Genomic DNA, 21,329 nt, shown 5'->3' on the forward strand with positions numbered 1-21,329 from the left:
AAAATTTAATATATAAAAAAAAATATAGAGGGTAAATTTTTATTCATCACAAAAAATTGACGTTTTGATCACATAAATTCAACGGGTCAATGATCCAATACGATGCCCTATGCACCATCGTATTCTGATAAAATTCAAATGAACTTTACTCAAATATATTTTATTTAAAACCTTTCACATAAATGATCGACTGCTTGTCCATTCAAATCAAAAGTTCTGAAGCTTAAAACAGGGATTATTGAAGTATTATAGAATTATAAAATAGAATGTATGAAAAGCGGAGAGGGAAGGTTCGAGAAGATATTCCTGAAAATTATTCCCGATAAAATATATTTATAATTCAGGAGTCCATTATTCTATACCAGTGGCTCTGAACCTTGAAATCAGGGAACACTTTTGATCCCAAGGAAAATTCAAGGTACAAAAAAACTAAAAATCCAAAAAAAACATACAAAGAAGATGTTCACAAAATCTGGATTATCTCTAATTACAAGAGTTATTTTCATATTATTTTTTGACATCTCATCAAAAATGAAGAAGAAAACCACTTAAACCAGCCTATGACGGTCGTCAGCCCCGTAAATGCCCAGACTTCCATATTCTTCTTCATCTTTGGTGAGATGTCAAAAAATGATATACAAAGATAACTTTTATTAAAAATAAAACTGACCGTCTTATTACAGTTACCAAGTTAAAAATTGCCTTAATTAAAAAAAAAATTGTCCGCCTCTAAAATGTAATGGTCAACACCCTGGGCTACCACCGTTTTAAAGGTCCCGGGTTCGAGTCCTAGGGGGGGGGGGTTTATTTTTTCCTCCCCTCACATTTTTTTTGCACCCTGCTTATATATGCAAGGTCATGTTACGGGTACGGGATTTTTGCACTTTTGCTTTAGTGCTTTCGGGTATACATTATTTGGGAGGGGGGGGGGGGTTAAATAAATACAATATATCAGTGTTTTTTTCACTCTTATATTTATTTAATATTACCCTGCACTGGTACCTGAAGTGATCACCTTTCCCTCATTTGTGAACGATCAAGATATGGGTGCTGCCATCTAGCCATTATATTGAGCCATGCCATGAGCCAACATTAAATTTAGGTTTTAATAATTTCGCGAAGCATTTGCAACAAGCTCGCGGGGCACCGGTTATGAACCACTGTTCTAGACTCAGGAGAATTCAATGAAGTATTAGGTTCGCTCAATCGCTTTGTTTATTCAAATATTACCTGAGTGATTAGCTCTTAAATTAAGTCTAAATAATTTTCCTTTCAAATCAATTAATTTATATTTCTATAGCTTATGGCTCGTTTTGGGGAAAAACGCCATTCATTGAAATAATATTTCATTTAAATATTATTTATTTATTTGTTTTAAGTTAAAATTAAGGCAAAGTAGAGCTCAAACATATTAGTATATTTAAATAAAAATGAACCATAAATATGAACCATAAATATTAGTAATAAATGTAACCCTGAAGAGGGCAACAGGTTGTTGCCGAAACTAGTTGGTTAATAAAAATGTGGGTGGATCAGAACACAAAGTATTTTTATTTCTCGAAATAATATATCAATATGATCCACAAAGTTAATGCTTTCAATATTCAAAACATAAATATTAGTTTGCTCAAAATCTCAGATGGCTTTGAAATTTTTATTTTACATGCGCGCGCGTTTTTTTTTATCTAAGTGTAAAAGGTGAGAACACTTATTTTTTTTTTACCGTAATGGCTGAACCATATATTGAACGTTACAGCAACATTCGATATACCCTCATCCCTTGGTAAAATTAATAAACTAGAAATGTTTGTCTTCTCTTTTCATTATTTTCCATTTAACAATACTGAGCCACATCAACGAGCTTGTTTATCAGAGACGTTTAATTAATTTCATGTATTAATTTACGTAGGGAATTATATACCACTATGGCAGTGCTATCTGTTGACCGTAATAGAAATATACTCAATACTAAAAGCAGCTCATGGCGGACAGTGTGTTTCTCGACAGCTGCTAAAATATAATGTACCCGCAAGCATTCTTTAATTAAACATGTGAAAAATGTGTGCTTTGTCTTTTATTTATTTTCTGTTTTAACCAGATTGAGCCACATTATCGCTAGTTTACCCGAGATATAATATTTATTTCACCCTAACTACTGCGCGCCACAAGTGTGTAGAAGTGAGCCAGCAAATGTGAACTGCAGTCTTCCGATCATTCACGCACGGTTCGCGCAGTCGATCAATGGACATGCCACTAATAACACGTTGTTTGTAGTAAGCTCCGTATTATTATGCTTAAGAGCTTAAACAATTTACAGATCTTCTTCTGTGCGTATCATGTCAGATCCCCCTAACGTCGACTATCACTTGAGGGTTATTGTCCTTGTCTTGGGCAGCTCTAAACAGCGCCTCGACGGTCCTGATCCCCGTCCAATCTCGTATATTCCGGAGCCAGGAGATCTGCCTTCTGCCCACACCTCGTGGACCCTCTATTAGGTGCAATAGCTCGTACTTGTCTCCTCTCAGCACATGCCCCAGATAAGATACCTTCCGGACCTTGATATCAGTTAGCAACTGTCTCCTTGTTTTTGCTTTTTTGGGCACATCTTCGTTGCTGACCATTTGGGGACTGTGTAGCATTCTACGATGAAGCCACAATTTATAGATAGGAAGGAATATAGGGGAGGTGGGTTAAATTGAAAATTACGGCCTTCAGCTTTTGTCCTTTGATATAAAACCATCAAACGCGATGTTTACGTCAAATTTATCAAAGTGGAATTTAAGTTTCCATCAATTATTCATGCAGTAGAACAAAGGCGCTTCGGCGACACCTCATTATTTAAATACAGCGCTGAATACGAAAACCATCTATATTTTACACCTTTAAAGGAGTTAAAGCCTAGGAAATGTAATTATATAACCACGGAGGGGTCACGTGGGGTCCCCATGAATCTAGATTTCTTATTTTTTTTATTTACTTTTGTATCTTTTCTTGGTCATACGTCACGTCACCCCTCCTAGCTCACCCTGATGAATATCATAAGTGGATTTTTTTAAAGAAAGCAACATGAATATAAATATTCAGCATTTTGTTTTCAGCCTATTTGTGTAAATTACTTAAAATAAATAAATAAATATAGAGTAATTTTTAAACTTACTCTAGTGATGAACGTATGTAAAATCGGCTCAAGAACGTACCTGAAAACCAAAAAATTATAATGGTAAAATATAAGTTTATGTATGGATTACACAATATTTTTTTCCTTTCCTAAATTAAAATGAGAAATATTGATTTTTATTTATTTTCTTCTGGCTCAAACTCTTTCTCTGACTCAGTAAAATTAAAAATTATTTTAAATTAATATACATAAAACGATAGCAACTTAAATTGTGGAGGTCCACACCAAAAAGTTACATTTCCAATATTGAATTAAAAAATTAAAATGATGTGGAATGCATCTGAACCTATCGCTCACTTCTCTCAATAACGTCATAAATCAAAAAACTTGATTTTTCAGGAGAACGTTTTTAAAGTTAAAAAATATAATACAATGTATTTAAAATAAATAACAAGCCACTTATAAAACTTTTTTACTATGCAACAGATGTTTTTGAGTAAAACCTGAATGTTTTTTCTGTATTTGAAAAATATTTAGTATATTTTAATAAATAATTAAACAATACCTTTTCTTCAAAATGCAAAAACCACACTTTCTGCCTGTAGTGGGTAAATATTAAGTTAAAAATATAACTCTTTAACTGGGATATAGTACATTTTCTGGACATTCCGAAAACATGCACAACTCAAAAATTGACGATTTTTGAAAATCTTGAAAGGAGTGAGCGATATGTCACAATAGATTTTAAGAAATAGTGAAATGTACCAAGTAAAACTTATAGTAAAACTTTAATTAGTATATTTTCATTAATCAAAATTATTTCCGAACTCATAAAATTATTTGATATTAATTTACAAGTTTAACTTATACTCGATATAATATGGAATGTAGATTAACTTGACTGAATTAAGTTTTATATTAATAATATGAAAATACCTTAGACGAACGTCTAATAAACTAATTAAATCACGGAAGATATCCATACATTCCAATATTCGAGTAAAAGTTCGGGGTTCCGCAGACCCCAGGCATTTTGTACTTTGCTTTTAAAGCGTATACGTATTATCAATGGTTAACCATCATCTCGGTACGGCGGTTGTCTTAAAGCAAGTAAGAAAGCGTCGGATCGGCTAAAAATTAATTGATGCGTTGCCTGGCAACAGTTATTAAGCTTATTTTGAGGGGCATAAATGGGGTATGGCAATTTCGCAAAAGTCAGTCAAAGATGGGAAAATTAAGGCGTTTTACACCCTCTTCAAATAACGTATTACGTCACAGCCTTGGTTATGACCTTAATTCGATTTTAAATCGCTTTATATGTAAACTCAATATCATTTTGTTATGTAGGTTTTGCGCCTAAGTACTGGAAAAGTCTGAAAGATGTTCGAAGGGTGAAATAAGTGAAGAATGTAAGGCTTTGAGTACTAGAAAAAGTCTGATAGATGTTCAAATGGTGAAATAATGAGAAAATGCAAGGCAGACGTACTAGAAAACGTTTGATAGATGCTCGAAAGGTGAAAAAGGAAAGAATGCAAGGCTGAGTTTTAGTACTGAAAAACGCCTTATAGATGCTCGAATAGTGAAAAAATAATAGAATGCAAGACTGAGTTTTAGTACTAGAAAACGTATGATAGATGTTCGAGTAGTGAAATAAGGAAATAATGCAAGGCTAAGTTTTAGTACTAGAAAACGTATGATAGATGTTCGAATAGTGAAATAAGAAAAGAATGCAAGGCTGAGTTTAGTACTAGAAAACGTATGATAGATGTTCGAATAGTGAAATAAGGAAAGAATGCAAGGCTGAGTTTTAGTACTAGAAAACGTATGATAGATGTTCGAATAGTGAAATAAGGAAAGAATGCAAGGCTGAGTTTAGTACTAGAAAACGTATGATAGATGTTCGAATAGTGAAATAAGGAAAGAATGCAAGGCTGAGTTTTAGTACTAGAAAACGTATGATAGATGTTGGAATAGTGAAATTAGGAAAGAATGCAAGGCTGAGTTTTAGTACTACAAAACGTATGATATATGTTCGAATACTGAAATACAAAAGGAAAGAATGCAAGGCTGAGTTAAGTACTAGAAAACGCAAAAGTACATACTGTAAACCATGTAATAGATGTTCAAATGGCGAAATAAGGAATGAATGCAAGGAAAGACGTACTAGAAAACGTATGATAGATGCTCGAACGGTAAAATAATGAAAGAGGGCAAGATTTCATTCCTTATTTCACCATTCAAACATCTATTACATGGTTGATAGTATCTACTTAAACTTAGTCTAACATTCTTTCCTTCTTTACCATTAAAACATGTAGGGGAGAGTGCCCATGGATGGGACGTTTTTGATTTTGCCTCTCTAGTTTTTCTCCGTAAAATAAATCATAAAAAGTAAGCGTGGTTTCTCTTTATTCAATCTTTTAGCTACAAAAATGCCGTACTTTGTTTTCCAAAAAAATTAACTTAACTGACTGAAAAATCGATTTCAAATAATGTCCTAAAATGTCCCATTCATAAACACCCTCCCATGAGTGGGACACCAGTATACCATGAATGGGACATCAATTAAAATGCAAGATCGATGGAAAAATTATATTTTAAAACAAAAATAATTAGTAGGCACTTTCATATAATACGTAGACGCATGCAAAAGAAATTTGATTCATCATTTTTGGCAAAAAAGTTCAGATATCTTCCAGCTGAATTTAAATACGTGGAAAGCATTTCTTCTTGGTTCAGAGTAAACTAACTAAAAAAACTAACGAACCATCACACCGCTTCCCAGCAGTGGTAAGCAGAAAGAATAGAACGCCACACCACTCTGTCTTTGCAAACATTCTTCGCCTCTTCCACGTTCATGCATCTCCTCATGCATACCCGCTGATTATTACGACTCCTAACCTGACTACTTTCCAGTATTTGGCATTTCTGATCGTGCCATGTTTTTCATTTGCCTCATAAATTTATTTTACCGTCCTTTCCTCACTCGTTCTATATGTCTAAACCATCTCAGCACACCTTTCTTAATTTCGTCGATAATGCTTGTCTCAGCTTTGCATTCCTTCCTTATTTCACTATTCGAACATCTTTCATACATCGTTTTCGTAACGTTAATGTTGGGTATTTTTTATTTTTTTTTTGTTACAATAGTTTGGGCTGGAGGACGATTGTCCCATTCATCCTCTGTCCCACTCATGGGCACTCTCCCCTATCAGACGTTTTCTAGTACTCAAACTCAGCTTTGCATTATATCCTTACTTCACAATTCTATCGACATTTTCTAGAATTTAAACTTAGCCTATCATTCATTCCTATTACAACATCTACCAGAGATTTTGTGTACTTAAACACAGCCTAGCGTTCTTTTCTTAATTACTATTAGAACATCTATCACACATTTTTAACCAAGCCTTACATTCCTTTCATATTTCGCCATCCAAACATCAGAAATTTTCTGTAGTACTCAAACATTGCCTTGCATTCTTTCTTAATTTCACCATCTGAACGTCAGGTATTTTCTAGTACTCAAAATGACTTTTAAAATATTTTTTCAAGAGAAATATTTGTGTTTTATTATTTACACAAATATTTCAGTTTCATACTGTTTCTGTGAGCCTAAGCGGCTCATTATTAGAAATAGGGATCAAATTGTGGTAGAGTGGTTTCGAACCGAGAAACTCTGACTTAAGAGTCTGCGATACTAACCACGGGACCATAACCGGACAATTCTTTCCTAATTTCACCATTCGAATATCTATTGACATTTTTTTTTAATTTATAAAATATTGTATTGTTCGCCCTGTAGATGATTTATCAGTATATTTATATGTTTTCGTTACTATAAAAAATTAAAGATCCTTCATAGATCTCAATCGAGGTAAACCTATAATTATAGGCTTTTGGATGTGTTATTTGTTTTAATTTCAGGCATAGAATTAAACTGGGGTAAAAAATTAAGGGTTGATATACATTAATAAACAGAGAGAATTAATTATCATGTCAAACAAGTTCAGGAGACCGCAATACAGTGGTTATACGTACGGGTAAGGTAAACAACAAGTCGCGCTTAACTTCATCCACAAAGGCAACTTAACCATTCTTACAAACAATGCCCAAATAAGGGTTGTAATTCATTGCAAACCATTCTTGATATTCACCCATACTTGAGCTAGATTAAAATAATTGTTTTGATTATAATATTCTTATTCTTAGTTATTTTTCAGTTTTTGCCTAAATAAAATATGAAAAATAACGCCAAATGGAGATAATCCAGATTTGTGAACAAGTATTTGGACACACTCAAAACATTGTTGTAATAGTAACAGTACATATGATTCAAACATATTTTTGATCTAATAATAAATAATAAAACCCTTATCCGCACCCTAATGGTGCATAGGGCACTGCGTCATATAAATGCAGTGCTATCTTGATCGTTTACACATGAAGGAAAGGTGATCAGCCCTCCGCTTCAGGTATCAGTCCAGGGTAATATTGAATAAATATTACAGTGCAAAAATAAATTGATCTAATACTTGTTAGTAATTTTGTCTGCCTCGTGTAGTGGTCAGCACGCTCGATTACCATACTGGAGGTTGCGGGTTCGATTTCCAGGGGAACTCAAATAAATATAAGTAATTTTTTAATCTAATATTTATTCAATGTAACCCTGGACTGGTACCCGAAGCGGAGGGCTGATCACCTTTCCTTCATGTGTTAATGATCAAGATAACACTGCGTTTATATGATGCAATGCCCTATGCACCATGTGGATAAGGGTTTGAATTTGATAGAAAACAACCTAGATCTGTCAACTTTATGCAATATCTAGCTACTTCACCCAGCTTCTCTGTTTGCATTTTATACGATACAAAGTGTACCTACGGACGTGTCATCTGTGCTCTAGCGGAGATGAACTGTCGTGAGTGTGTCAAGGCGGAAGTAGAGAGATTTTTCATCCTTGTGACCTCGTTTTGAACAAGGACACTGTAATAGATACACCATGGGGAAAATACACATAAAACCCTTTAACGATGGCAAAAAATGCACAAAGAAAATGCATGGAGAGATCACCTACTATGAGACCTAGTGACGTTATATCAGAAATCCATTTTTAAATATTTATTGGAAAAAATACATGAGTCAAGTGCATTTTTTACAAAAACGTGATCATTGACTATTTGATATCTTACTAGATTAATATTGCCCTGATAAAAGTATAATATATTCACTTCGTAAAAATGACTAACTGCATTGATGTTTACTTTCTTTCCAAGCAAGTGACCTAAATGGTCCTCCTGAATATTTTACGTTTGGTTACTTGGTAGGGCTACGATATATTTATTTTCATATTATTTTTTGACATCTCATCAAAGATGAAGAAGAATATGGAGGTCTGGGCATTTACGGGGCTGACGACCGTCATAGGCTGGTTTAAGTGATCACTTTACTTAACATTCACCAATTCTACCCATTATTGACAACCACACTACTCAAATTCTTGGAAATTCTGTATATATGAACCAATTTAGAAACCTTGTTCTAGAGACATCTATTGGTGAGATGTAAAGAAGCTTTTTACTAAGCAGAAACTCTTTTATTAGTACGTGAGGTCCGAATCCTGGATTATAATTACACATATGAGAAACGCCAGAAAATACCATTTTCATTTTTATTATTTAAGCTTATAAGCTTAAATAGGCATTATAATGCCTATGACGGTCGTCAGCCCCGTAAATGCCCAGACTTCCATATTCTTCTTTATGTTTGATGAGATGTCAAAAAATAATATGAAAATAACTCCTGTAATTGGAGATAATCCAGATTTTGTGAACAAGTATTTGGACACACTCAAAATGTTGTAAATACATTTATTTAATGGTTGAAAACCACGATTTTAGATAAAAAATTACAAAATGAATTTCAATTAAATTTAAGTAATGTTTTATAAACAATATTTTGAGTGTGTCCAAATACTTGTTCACAAATCTGGATTATACCTGATTATAGGAGTTATTTTTCATATTAATAATATGAAAAATAACTCGTTTACTTGGAGATAGTCCAGATTTGTGAATATGTATTTGAATATACTCAATACGTTGTAAATAAAATAACTGGTCAAATTATAAGCTAAAAAAATAAATGAAAAGGATATTTTCTAGCGTTTCTCATGTATGTGACTATAATTTAGGATTCTGACCTCACATGCAAATGAAAGAGTTTCTGCTCTTAAAAAAATCTCTTTCATCACACCATAGATGTCTCTAGCAAAATTTTAGTCAATTCAATAAATATGTTTCGAATTTGTACAATATAAGTATACAGAAATTCCAAGAATTTGAGTAGTGTGGTTGTGAATGATAGATAGAATTGGTGAATGTTACACGTATGTAAATTGATCACTTAAACCAACCTACGACGGCCATAAGCCCCGTTAATGCACACACTTCCATATTCTTCTTCATCTATGTTGAGATGTCAAAAAATACTGCTGTAATATGGGAAAAGATCTATGCTAGTGATGTGTAGTGTAGTTTTCAGGCTGGTGTAGTGATTGTCCTGACGAAGAGACGGATACGTCTCGAAACCGGTAGATTAAAATGTCGGCGAGTGGTTATGTACTAAAATTTTAATTTTCTTAAATAAAAAAAGATAAAAAAAACAATAATTATTATGTAGACTTCGTTGTGATAACTCCATTAAAAAGTAACATACCCTTAAATGCTTGGGTATGAGAAAATAAGGGGGTTTTAATTGAGTTGGATAAACGACATTTGAAAGTCGTTAAGCTTATAAAAAGTTTTTACACATGAGCGTGCCATTTAATAGGTTATATCTAGCGAGTAGCTCATTATCATACAAGCAAAGATCGTTTAGGGTGACTAACTAACTTACTAACTAACCATCACGCCCCTTTTCCGCAGGGGTACGCAGAGATAATAGAACGTAACACTACTCTGTACTTGAAAACATACCTTGCCTCTTCCATATTGATGAATCTCGTCATACATACCCGCCAATTATTTCGACTCCTAACCTACAGAATCGGGTACAGTGTCCTGTTGTGGTCCTGTGGTTAATGTAGCCGGCTCTTAAGTCAGAGTTTCTCGGTTCAAACCCACTCTACCACAATTTGATACCTCTTTCTAATAATGAGCCGCTTAGGCTCACAGAAATAGTATGAAATTGAAATATTTGTGTACATAAGAAAAAACACATATATTTCAAATCATTGTGAATTTGACGATGAAAAATATTTAATTTGTTCAAATGTACATTAAGAGTTTTGACAAACGTTTTTAAGAGGGATTAGCCTCCTGCGATGTCGATTCCCAGCTAGTCTACCCGGGATTCGTCTACCATGGGGTTGGCCGTACAGTGCGATGTGGGGGAGTCTGGATCGTTCCATTGTCTCCTTCGTTGCCTTCCCCACCCAACGACATCTTCGATCTTGCGTATTTCCCTGATCTTAGCGTTCCTTATTCTGTCTCGAAGACTCTTGTCTGATATGCTTCTTAGAGTCCTCATTTCTGACACTCAAAGCGCGTTTTTTGTACATAAAATGTATTTTGGTAAATATTTTTCTCCTAGGTTCTAGTTCTCGCTTTAGCTCGATGCATATGTGTGTGGAACGTAGCTTACGTGACAAAAATAGTTAGCTTTCTGCTGGAAAATTCATATTCCTAAATATAAAGGGGTATAAATCAGATTATCCCATCTCTCAATAGCTCATTTTCCGATATACCTGTCCGTTAAGAAGTACGGGATGAATATAAAGCATTTTCATTTACGAAAAACCTTGCAGAATACCAATTTTATATTTTTTGACACATCCCCGTATGAACGATAGATGGATGGCATTTTAAATATTTTTTAGATGTGATTTATTTTTTGGAAGACTCTTTTTATTAATTTAAAAATTTTTACCTATCACTTTTTTGTCGATATCGACATTCCACCATATCGCTCCGAATTGACTAACGGTCTGCCCATTGGCATTTTCGAAAAAATACGGGCTAATGACACCTTTCGACCATAGAGCACACCGTACATCAGTAACGACATTACGACAACCTTATCTCACTCTCTTCAAAAATTTTCACAATTTTATTTGCGTAGTTGGTCGACGACGTTTATGACGACCATAATCAGCGCGTATACGCTGATTATGGTCGTCATAAACTACGAAATGAATAACCCTGTATATGTTTATTTTAATATATATATATATATATATAAATATATATATATATATATATATATATATATATATATATATATATATATATATATATATTTATATATATATATATATATATATATATATATATATATATATATATATATATATATATATATATATATATATATATATATATATATATATATATATATATATATATATATATATATATATATATATATAACGTGGTAATATTTTCCTTCGTAAATTGGGTGTAAATAATATGTAAAGTGGGTGTATAATAACAAAATAAACAATCTGTTGCTTTGTAATTAAAGATACGACAATAAAAGTTTATTCTTAATTAATCTTTACAATAATTTTCTATCTATCTGATTCTGACAGTTAACAATATTATATTTTTTCTATCTGATGTCTTTTGTTTTATTCAGTGCGACGCATGCGACATCTGGTGGTAGAACTGTTTTATGTAGGTACTATTTGTAAGTACTTAATAAAATGTATAGGTAGGTACCTAGGTATTTTATTACATATATATATATATATACATATATATATATATATATACACACATGAACACATGAAAATATTATATTTTTTATATTTAAAAAAAAAAAAAAAAATATATATATATATATATATATATATATATATATATATATATATATATATATATATATATATATATATATATATATATATACATTATATTATATTATATTTTCTTATAATCCAAGTTTACAAAAAAAAATCATTCGCTACAGCAATTCTTTTAATTTGAAATGTCAAAATATCTACTATCTGAGTCAAGTTTTTTTCTAAAAAAAAACATTTTTTTAAAAAATAAATATTCATATAGCATTATAAGACCATAGTTATTATTTATTTTCTCGATTTAGAATTTTACTCTAAAATGTCAGTTTTTTTTTGTATAATTTAAAAAAACCCATCGCTAAAACGTACGTACTTACGTAGTCAAATAAAATCAATTAAGTGCTTGTTTGTTATTCAGTCCTAAAAGGGATGATTTATGAGGGACGGTGTTTGTAAAATGGTAAAAAATACAATAAAATCACCCTTCCAAGTTCCTTTGAACAGCCCTTTACCTGATATTTGATAAACCTATTTTTGGGAAAAACGAATAGGTTTTCCCAAACACGTAATTTCCATTTAATTTACCGAGATTTATATTTATAGTTAAGGCGATTGAATCCATATTTATTAGTTGATCCATATCATAAAAGCTTTTAATTAAATAGAGGTGGAGTTATACAAATAAACTTTATTTTAAAAATATACAAAAAAATTGTACAAATGAATTACAGAATTGTACCAATGAATACAGGCATAGATTTTTTTTTATAACATTGTATCAATGAATTACAGAATTGTACCAGTGAATACAGGTATGGAAGTGTTTTTGTAACATTGTACCAATAAATTACAGAATTGTATCACTGAATACAGGTATGGATTTTTTTATAACATTGTACCAATGAATACAGGTATGGCACTTGTTTATTAATATTATTATCCTGCCTCCATAGTGTAATGGTCAGCACGCTCGGCTACCGTTCTAGAGGTCCCGGGTTCGATTCCCAGGGGGGTCGAATAAATATAAGTGATTTTTTCACTGTAATATTTATTGAATAATACCCTGGACTGGTACCTAAAGCGGAGGGCTGATCACCTTTCCTTCGTGTGTAAACGATCAAGATAACACTGTGTTCACATAAAGCAGTGCCCTATGCATTGGGGTGCGGATAAGGGTTTTATTTTATTATTATTGAATAACTGGACCTAGCTACGTGTTGCTATGGCTCAGTCTGTTAAAATTAAAAAGAAATATAAAGCAAACGTTTGTACTACGTGTAATTTCACAATGTTTATGAAATTATTGAAGTTTTGTACTGATATTTTTGGTAGAACTGTATTTAATAATATTTTAAAATACGCTAACTACATGGTATAGGTTTTTTCACTTTTGTGGCGAAAAATGTTTAGAAAGACAGATTGGTGTGGCATTCTATTTCTCTGCCTACCCCTGCGAGGAAGTGGAGTAGCATTCAGTTAGTAAACGATGAATATAACATATAACATATTAAACAATGTATATCGTCAAATTCACAATAATTCTGTACAAGGTCGATATTTTCTGTGTCAGAATAAATCATTTTGGTGTTTCATGCTTATAACTCTAATCGTAAATTAGCCACTCCCACTTATATAAAGACAAATACCAGTCGTGGACTAGAAAAATATAGCAGTGGGTTATAAATTACAGCTTTAATATATTAAATTACATCAGGCCGAAATTCGGCATACGAAAACTGAAAAAAGAAGAAAAAAAACATACGGAAATTCAAATAGACCCTTCGCACGAATTGATACAAAAAAAATGTTTATTATATACGTATTCAACCATTATAATGTTCACCCCCATATTTTGCTACAACTTTTGGTTTCTGCAAGTGTCTGAAAGAATTTAAAAATAAATGTCTAAATTACTGTAAGGAAATGTAAATATATAAAGATGATGTAAATGTATATAATAGTTTATATTAGTTTTAATATAAGCTAACTTAAGAAATAAATAAATAAAAAAATAAAAAAAAAGGAATCCAATTTATTCAATAATAATTCATGTATACTTTTTAAAATAACACATCTTTGTTTTAACCACGTTTTATTGGTTCACTTTTTCCAACCGGTTTCGACAAGAACCTTGTCATCATCAGGGTTTTTCTTATTCTAAAACATTGAAATACTCATATTTCAATGTTTTAGAATCAATCATATTTCCCTGACGATACCAAAAACGTATAGAAATGTAAAACAAGGAAATCTGAGTATGTTGCTCACACAGTGGTGAAAACAGCATCGCGCAATTAAAAAGGCAATTAATAATAATTTACAACTAATAAATACACTAGTAAATGATTTTGCTAAAATTCCACTATTAAATATTTCTCCCATCACTCATCATCCCTGATCCCTTTTGACTGTAACTGCCAATCAACACAAAAAAATTAAAGCAACTTAAGATCTACCCAAGCTACTTTCCCTCACCTTCAAAATATTTTGAATTTCGTTGATAAAGAAGCGGTTAGCTTTGAAACCGGTAGACATTTTAATTAAGTTATAATAAAATATTTCTACTGATTTTAAAACAAACTTACATTTTAATTATGATTATCGGATACATGTGTGTTCTTCTTCTCCGTCTTAATCCTCATTGCTGAGGGTTGTGACCCTTGCAGAAGCAATGACTCTTCTCCAGTTATCCCTTGACTGCGCTGCACGTAGCGCTACATGTGTGTAATTTTTAACAATTTCAACTCTGTGTTTCGTTATCCTTGGTGTATTGAGGCCACGTGACCCGAACAGCCACTAATTACAGTAAAGCTGTATAAGATTTACGCGTTCCCCCAAAAATGTTTCCTACTCACTGATTACCTTAGCCTCTAACCTTAACCTCAAAATTTGGCAGAGCTGTTTTTCGTGTTCAAATCCCATGTAGCTTTGATGAAGAAAAACACAAATATGGGCGTTATAAACTATACATACGTATTATTTTTTCCTGAAATATATGTAAATTAAGCAAATATTCAAATGTTTGATAAAATCACAATCTTTTCAGACATACTTTTATTTATTTATTTCATAAAGTTACAATAAATATTATGAATTCATAAATTTGCTAGATATTTCTACTTTTAACATATTTTAATGCTACATAGTTACGCTGTTTGTCTCCATAAATTAGACCTCTTGTGATTTATATATTAATTTTGAAATCAAACACAGATTTTTGATTTTATGTTTGACATCTCATCAAAGATGAAGAGGAATATAAAAGTCTGAGCATTTACGGGGCTGACGACCGTCATAGGCTGGTTTGAGTGATCACTTTACACACGTGTAACATTCACCAATTCTGCCCATTATTGACAACCACACTACTCAAATTCTTGGAAGTTCTACATATATGAACCAATTTTGAAACATTGTTCTTGATTCACTAGAACTTCACTAGAGACATATATTGGTGAGATGTAAAGAAGCTTTTACTAAGCAGAAACTCTTATATTAGTATTATCACACACATGAGAAACGCAAGGAAATACCATTTTCATTTTTATTATTAAAGCTTATAATTTCACCAGACAATTTATTTACAACATTTTGAGTGTGAACGCTGTTGAAATGAGTTCCCCCAGACGAATGTGTGCAAATATCGATATTTTCTTTATATTGTAGTAAAAATATTCTTATTTTATATTTTAATTGCTTAAAACAAAAAAAAATAAACGTCTTTCAATGAATTCATTCGCAAATGTTTTTTTAAACCCAAAAAAAATATTGAGTTTTTTAAAACATTTTACCTTAATTGTCGTAAATAATGTTATTATAAAATTTGGCCATTATTTTTCTTCCCTTGAAATTATCTCATTGACTGTATGTAACCTGCAGGCTATTTACAAAGGATGAGCTATTTTAAAGTCAATTTAATTATTTGAAACGCCCACAAAACATTTTGTATCTTTCTAAAATGTGGTGGAATTTTATAAATGATTAAATTAAAATTGTGTAGGTTTGTTTGTATAATTTTGATAATTGGTAAATTCGTTTAAACCAGCGTTTTCCAATCTTTTTTGGCTCGCCTACCACTTGCTAGCACATCATGCTTAATTGTACCACTTTGTAAAAAATATTGTCTTTCAAGAAATTTGTTATTCTAATTGCATTTTAAATTTTATTGGGTGACTATATTTTCCAAAACTCAACTTATTTTAGTTTTAAAAAATACCAAAGTTTTTTTTTAATGATACAAATGAGACTTCCAAGAATTCTGAGACATTTGAACTTTACATACCACAATATTTTGTAAACATATTTTATTTTAAATTTGAGCCAAAGCTTATTTCTTGTCGAAATTCAAATCCAGGATGTTCAAAGAAGTATCTTTATTACAAATAATTTTTACTAAAAAGAAATACATGGAATTAAATGAAATTATCTGTTAAGAAATTAAATATTCTTTAGAAAATAAAAATAGAAATTAATATATATATATATATATATATATATATATATATATATATATATATATATATATATATATATATATATATATATATATATATATATATATATATACATATATATAATTTTTACAACATTTTGAGTGTGTCCAAATACTTGTTCACAAAATCTGGATTATCTCCAATTACAGGAGTTATTTTCATATTATTTTTTGACATTTCATCAAAGATGAAGAAGAATATGGAAGTCTGGGCATTTACGGGGCTTACGACCGTCATAGGCTGGTTTGAGTGATCACTTTACTTTACTTTACACTTTACATTTGTGTAAAGTGATCACTCAAACCAGCCTATGACGGTCGTAAGCCCCGTAAATGCCCAGACTTCCATATTCTTCTTCATCTTTGATGAAATGTCAAAAAATAATATACAATTTTTTTTAACATATCGCCCACTCCTTTCAAGAACGTCATAAATAAAAAAAACTTTTTCAGGACAACGTTTTTAAAGTTCAAAAATATAATGCAATGTATTAAAAATAAATATCAAGCCACTTATAGAACTTTTTACCGTGCAACAGATCTTTTTTAGTAAAACCTGAAGGTTTTTTCTCCATTTGAAAAATATTTAGTATATTTAAAAAAATATCTAAACAATACATTTTCTTCAAAATGCAAAAACAACACTTTCTGCCCTGTAGCGGGTAAATATTAAGTTAAAAATATGCCTCTTTTGCTGGGATATAGTACATTTAGTGGGCATTCCGAAAACATGCACAACTGAAAATTGTCGATTTTTGATTTATGACGTTCTTGAAAGGAGTGAGCGATATATTTATTTTCCTTGTGTATTACAATGGTGAATTTTTTTGTCAAACATCAAATCATGATTTTTCAGATTCCTGAAAATTTTCAGAAACGACTGAATTGGTTTGCGATCTTTGAGTCGATTTCGATCGATCGGTTGGGCATTCTTGTAAGTGGTCGAGAAGCAGGGGGATGTTTTAGGGTGAATGGAAGGGGGTGGCTTTCAGCAGAACAAGACAACCCCGTCGAGTAAATTACTCCATTAGGTAAGAGTACTTGCGTCCGGTCTAGCCACCATTGTCGTTTTATTATGATGTCATTATTTATTCAATCGGCTTGCCTTTTTTTTAATCAAGCAACCAATATCAAATGTAAATTTTAGACTTAACGTGTTTTTGCAGTAACAAAACAAAGTGACAAAACTTTACATTTTGATATGTCAACATAGATGAAGAATTTTCAACATTTTGAGTGTGTTAAAATTTCATTCGAACCCTTATCCGCACCCCAATGGTGCATGGGGCACTGCATCATATAAACGCAGTGTTATCTTGATCGTTAATACATGAAGGAAAGGTGATCAGCCCTCCGCTTCAGGTACCAGTCCAGGGTATTATTGAATAAATATTAGAGCGAAAAAATCACTTATATTTATTAGTGTGTCAAAATACTTGTTCACAAATCTGGATTATCTCAAATTAAGAGTTTTTTTTTTTTTATATCTCAACATAGACTATGAAGAATCTGGACGTCTGGGTATTTGCAGGGCTGACGGCCGACATAGACTGGTTTTAGTTAAATTCTAGTCAGTTCATGCAAAATCTTTTTAGTAAGTTCCAAGACTTTGTGTGGTGTGGTTGTCAATCATGGATTGAATTGATGAATGCTACAAGCGTGTAAATTGATCACTTAAACCAGCCTGTTGCGGTCGTAAGCCCCGTAAATGCCCAGACTTGTATTCTTCTTCATCTATGTTGAGATGTTAAAAAATAATAAATGAAGAATTATATGGAAATCTCGGTATTAACAGGGCTTATGGCCTATCATAGGCTGGTTTAAGTGATCACATAGTTAACTTAGTTGCCAAAATCAAAAACTGAGAACTAAATATAAGACTCAGTCGTGAATTGATTATTATTTCATACGGAAATCAATAAGTTTCATGTGTCAAAAACTGTTATCCAACAATGGGCGAACTCTGACACTGTAAAATTTAAACATCTATCGCTGTCTGGGATTTATAGTTCAACGCCTCTATTTTTAACCCACGGATTAAAGATGCATAACGAACGAAAAAACTTGGAAGAGGCGAAGAATGTTTGCATAGACAGAGTGGTGTGGCGTTCAATTCTCTCTGCCTACCCCTGTGGGGAAGCGAAGTGATAGTTATTTAGTTAGTTAGGATTATAAGGTGTTTCAAAATAATTAATAAATATGTGAAAATATATTTTTTTTAAAGTTCTGACTACAAATCATCTGTCAGTTGATTTGTAGTTAGTAAAAACTTACTAACTAACCATCACGCCGCTTCCCCGCAGGGGTAGGCAGAGAGAATAGAGTGCCACACCACTCTGTCTGAAAACATTCTTCGCTTCTTCCAAGTTCATGCATCTCCTCATACATACCCGCCGATTATAACGACTCCTAACCTGACCACATTCAAGTCTTTGGTATACCTGATCGTGCCATGTTTTTCTCAGTCTTCCTCTGTTCCTTTTTCCAATTACATTCGCCTCATAATTTTGTTTTACCGTTCTTTCCTCACTCATTCGTTCTACATGTCCAAAACATCTCGACACACCATTCGTAATTTTATCATTTTTTTGTAGTTAGTACCTTTTGTCATTTCACCATGAACAGACTGAACGACCATTATGGGTCGAAGACATTATTAGCTTGATCCTCTTTTTCAACGCAATTTTTTTACCACCGATGAGGCACATTTTTAGTTAAATAGCTTTTTCAATAAGCAGAATTTCTGAATTTGAAGTGGAAAAAACTCAGAAGCCTATGTCGAGACGCCCTTAAATTCATTAAAAGTCACTGTTCGGTGTGCTTTATGGGCAGGTGGAATCATTGGCCCACATTTTTTTAAAGACAACACTGGCCAGAATGTTACGGTCAATGGAGAGCGCTACAAAACCATGATAACTGACTTCTTCGTACCTCAGTTAAATGGCATTGATGTTACAAAACTGTATTTTTAACAAGATGCCACATAGTCTCTCGAAACACCCTATACATAATTTTCATCTTATTTTAATAATAAAACTAAAATACTAAAAGTTTTGAAAATAATTCTGGTAGAGATATTAATTTTCTTTTCCCTTCTTATTTTCATCTGGAAAGCCATTTGTTGGCTTCTTTTAAGAATACATAATTAGTTTTTAAGTAACTGATACCTATTGTTTATTATTTGTGAGAATATTAAATTTTGTATTACATTTTACTTGTTTTTTAAGCAATCAAAAGTTTTTTGTAAGGTTAATATTTTTAAGAAAATAATATTTTTGAATTTTTTCGTTATTCTGTTTATACTTAAACGTATTTATTGTGTTTATATTATGAAAATAAATCGTACGTAAAGTACCATTTTAGAGTTTATTTATCTAAACACAACTGATTTTAAGAACGAAACATATCGTAGTCATACAGGAGAGAGTGACCAAGTGCATTTTTTTACAAAAACGCGATCATTGACTATTTGATATCTTACAAGCTTAATATTGCCATGGCCCCCTGAACATTTTACATATTGTTAGTTGGTCACTTTCTCCTGTACGACTACGATATGTTCTCGAAACTAGTTGCTTTTAAATAATTAACTCAATATTGGTCTTAAGGAAGCGTTTAATTTTTATTTTATTTTAGTTATGAAATCAACAGTATAATATTTTTTATTGTTAGTATTGATAGGCAATAAATGTATTTTTTATATATTTTTTATTCTGTTAACAATTAATATAAAAATAAAACACGAGTGTTAGCCCTCTTTTGAGTTTATAAATGTAAACACAACTAGTTTCGAGAACTACAGATGTTCTCGAAAGTCGTATTAACATTATTATCTCCGAAGTGGTATTTAATTTTTTGACATCTCATCAAAGATGAAGAAGAATATGGGAGTCTGGGCATTTACGGGGCTGACGACCGTCATAGGCTGATTTAAGTGATCACTTTACACACGTGTAACCTTATTGGTCAAGACGTTCTTGAAAGTTCTATATATATGAACCAGTTTTTATTTTTTGTATTTAAATCGTCATTTTGTAACAAAATTAATGACAAATCAGTTAATATTATATTTATATTCTTTAATTACCTAATTCGTCCGCCTCCGTAGTGTAATGGTCAACACGCTTAGCTAGAGGGCTGATCACCTTTCCTTTGTGTGTTGACGATCAAAATAACACTGTGTTTATATAATGCAGTGCCCTATGCACCATTGGGGTGCGGATAAGGTTTTTTTTTTAAATTCTGTGTACTAGTCAGAGCGTTTAGATACCGAGTTGGAGGTTGCGAGATCGAGTCCCAGTAGGGTCAAAAGTATTTAATTAAAATTACCCTGGAATGGTACCGGAAGCGCAGTACTGATTACCTTTACTCTGTGTATTATTGTTCAAGATAAAACTATTTGTATACGATGCAAGTGCCCTTTGCATCATTGGAAATTTAAGGATACGAATGAGGCCTAAATCTAGCTGTGAAGGAAAGGAGCCTTCACAGCTAGATAAAGGTCTCATTCGTATCCTATCGTAAGGAAAGAAGAAGAAAAAGAAGGACACAAACACATAACTAAATACTTATTTTTTTAATTGTCTTCTTCTCTAAGTTTTCTTATAAACCGAACAAGGTTTTTAATTTATTTTAAACCATTAAATTTTCATTTCCTTTTGGTTCTTTCCTTATCCTACTTAGCTTTTATTGCATTACCTATCGCAGGGTTGCACCCTGCATTTTCTGTTAACTTCTTTCAACCCCACTGTTTTAGGAAATGTGTATTATAATAAAATTGGTCATTTTATTAAAATATAAAAATTAAACATTTGAATATTACTACCATTCTGAGTTTATTTATGTCAACATAACTAGTTTTGAGAACCTCATTCTTCAAACCCTCATCCGCACCCAATGGTGCAAAGGGCACTGCATCG

At 32.0% G+C, this 21,329-nt stretch overlaps 1 pseudogene; it reads right to left on the reverse strand.

The window, feature by feature from the left end:
- The window catches only part of LOC148304534 (octopamine receptor beta-2R pseudogene), a 168,339-nt pseudogene that overhangs the window by 108,815 nt on the left and 38,195 nt on the right, over positions 1 to 21,329 (reverse strand).

This window comes from Brachycentrus maculatus, unplaced genomic scaffold (genome assembly GCF_059751285.1).
Source record: "Brachycentrus maculatus isolate JH-2025_06_01 unplaced genomic scaffold, ASM5975128v1 h1tg000313l, whole genome shotgun sequence".
In the NCBI taxonomy this organism is placed as follows: Eukaryota; Metazoa; Arthropoda; class Insecta; order Trichoptera; family Brachycentridae; genus Brachycentrus; species Brachycentrus maculatus.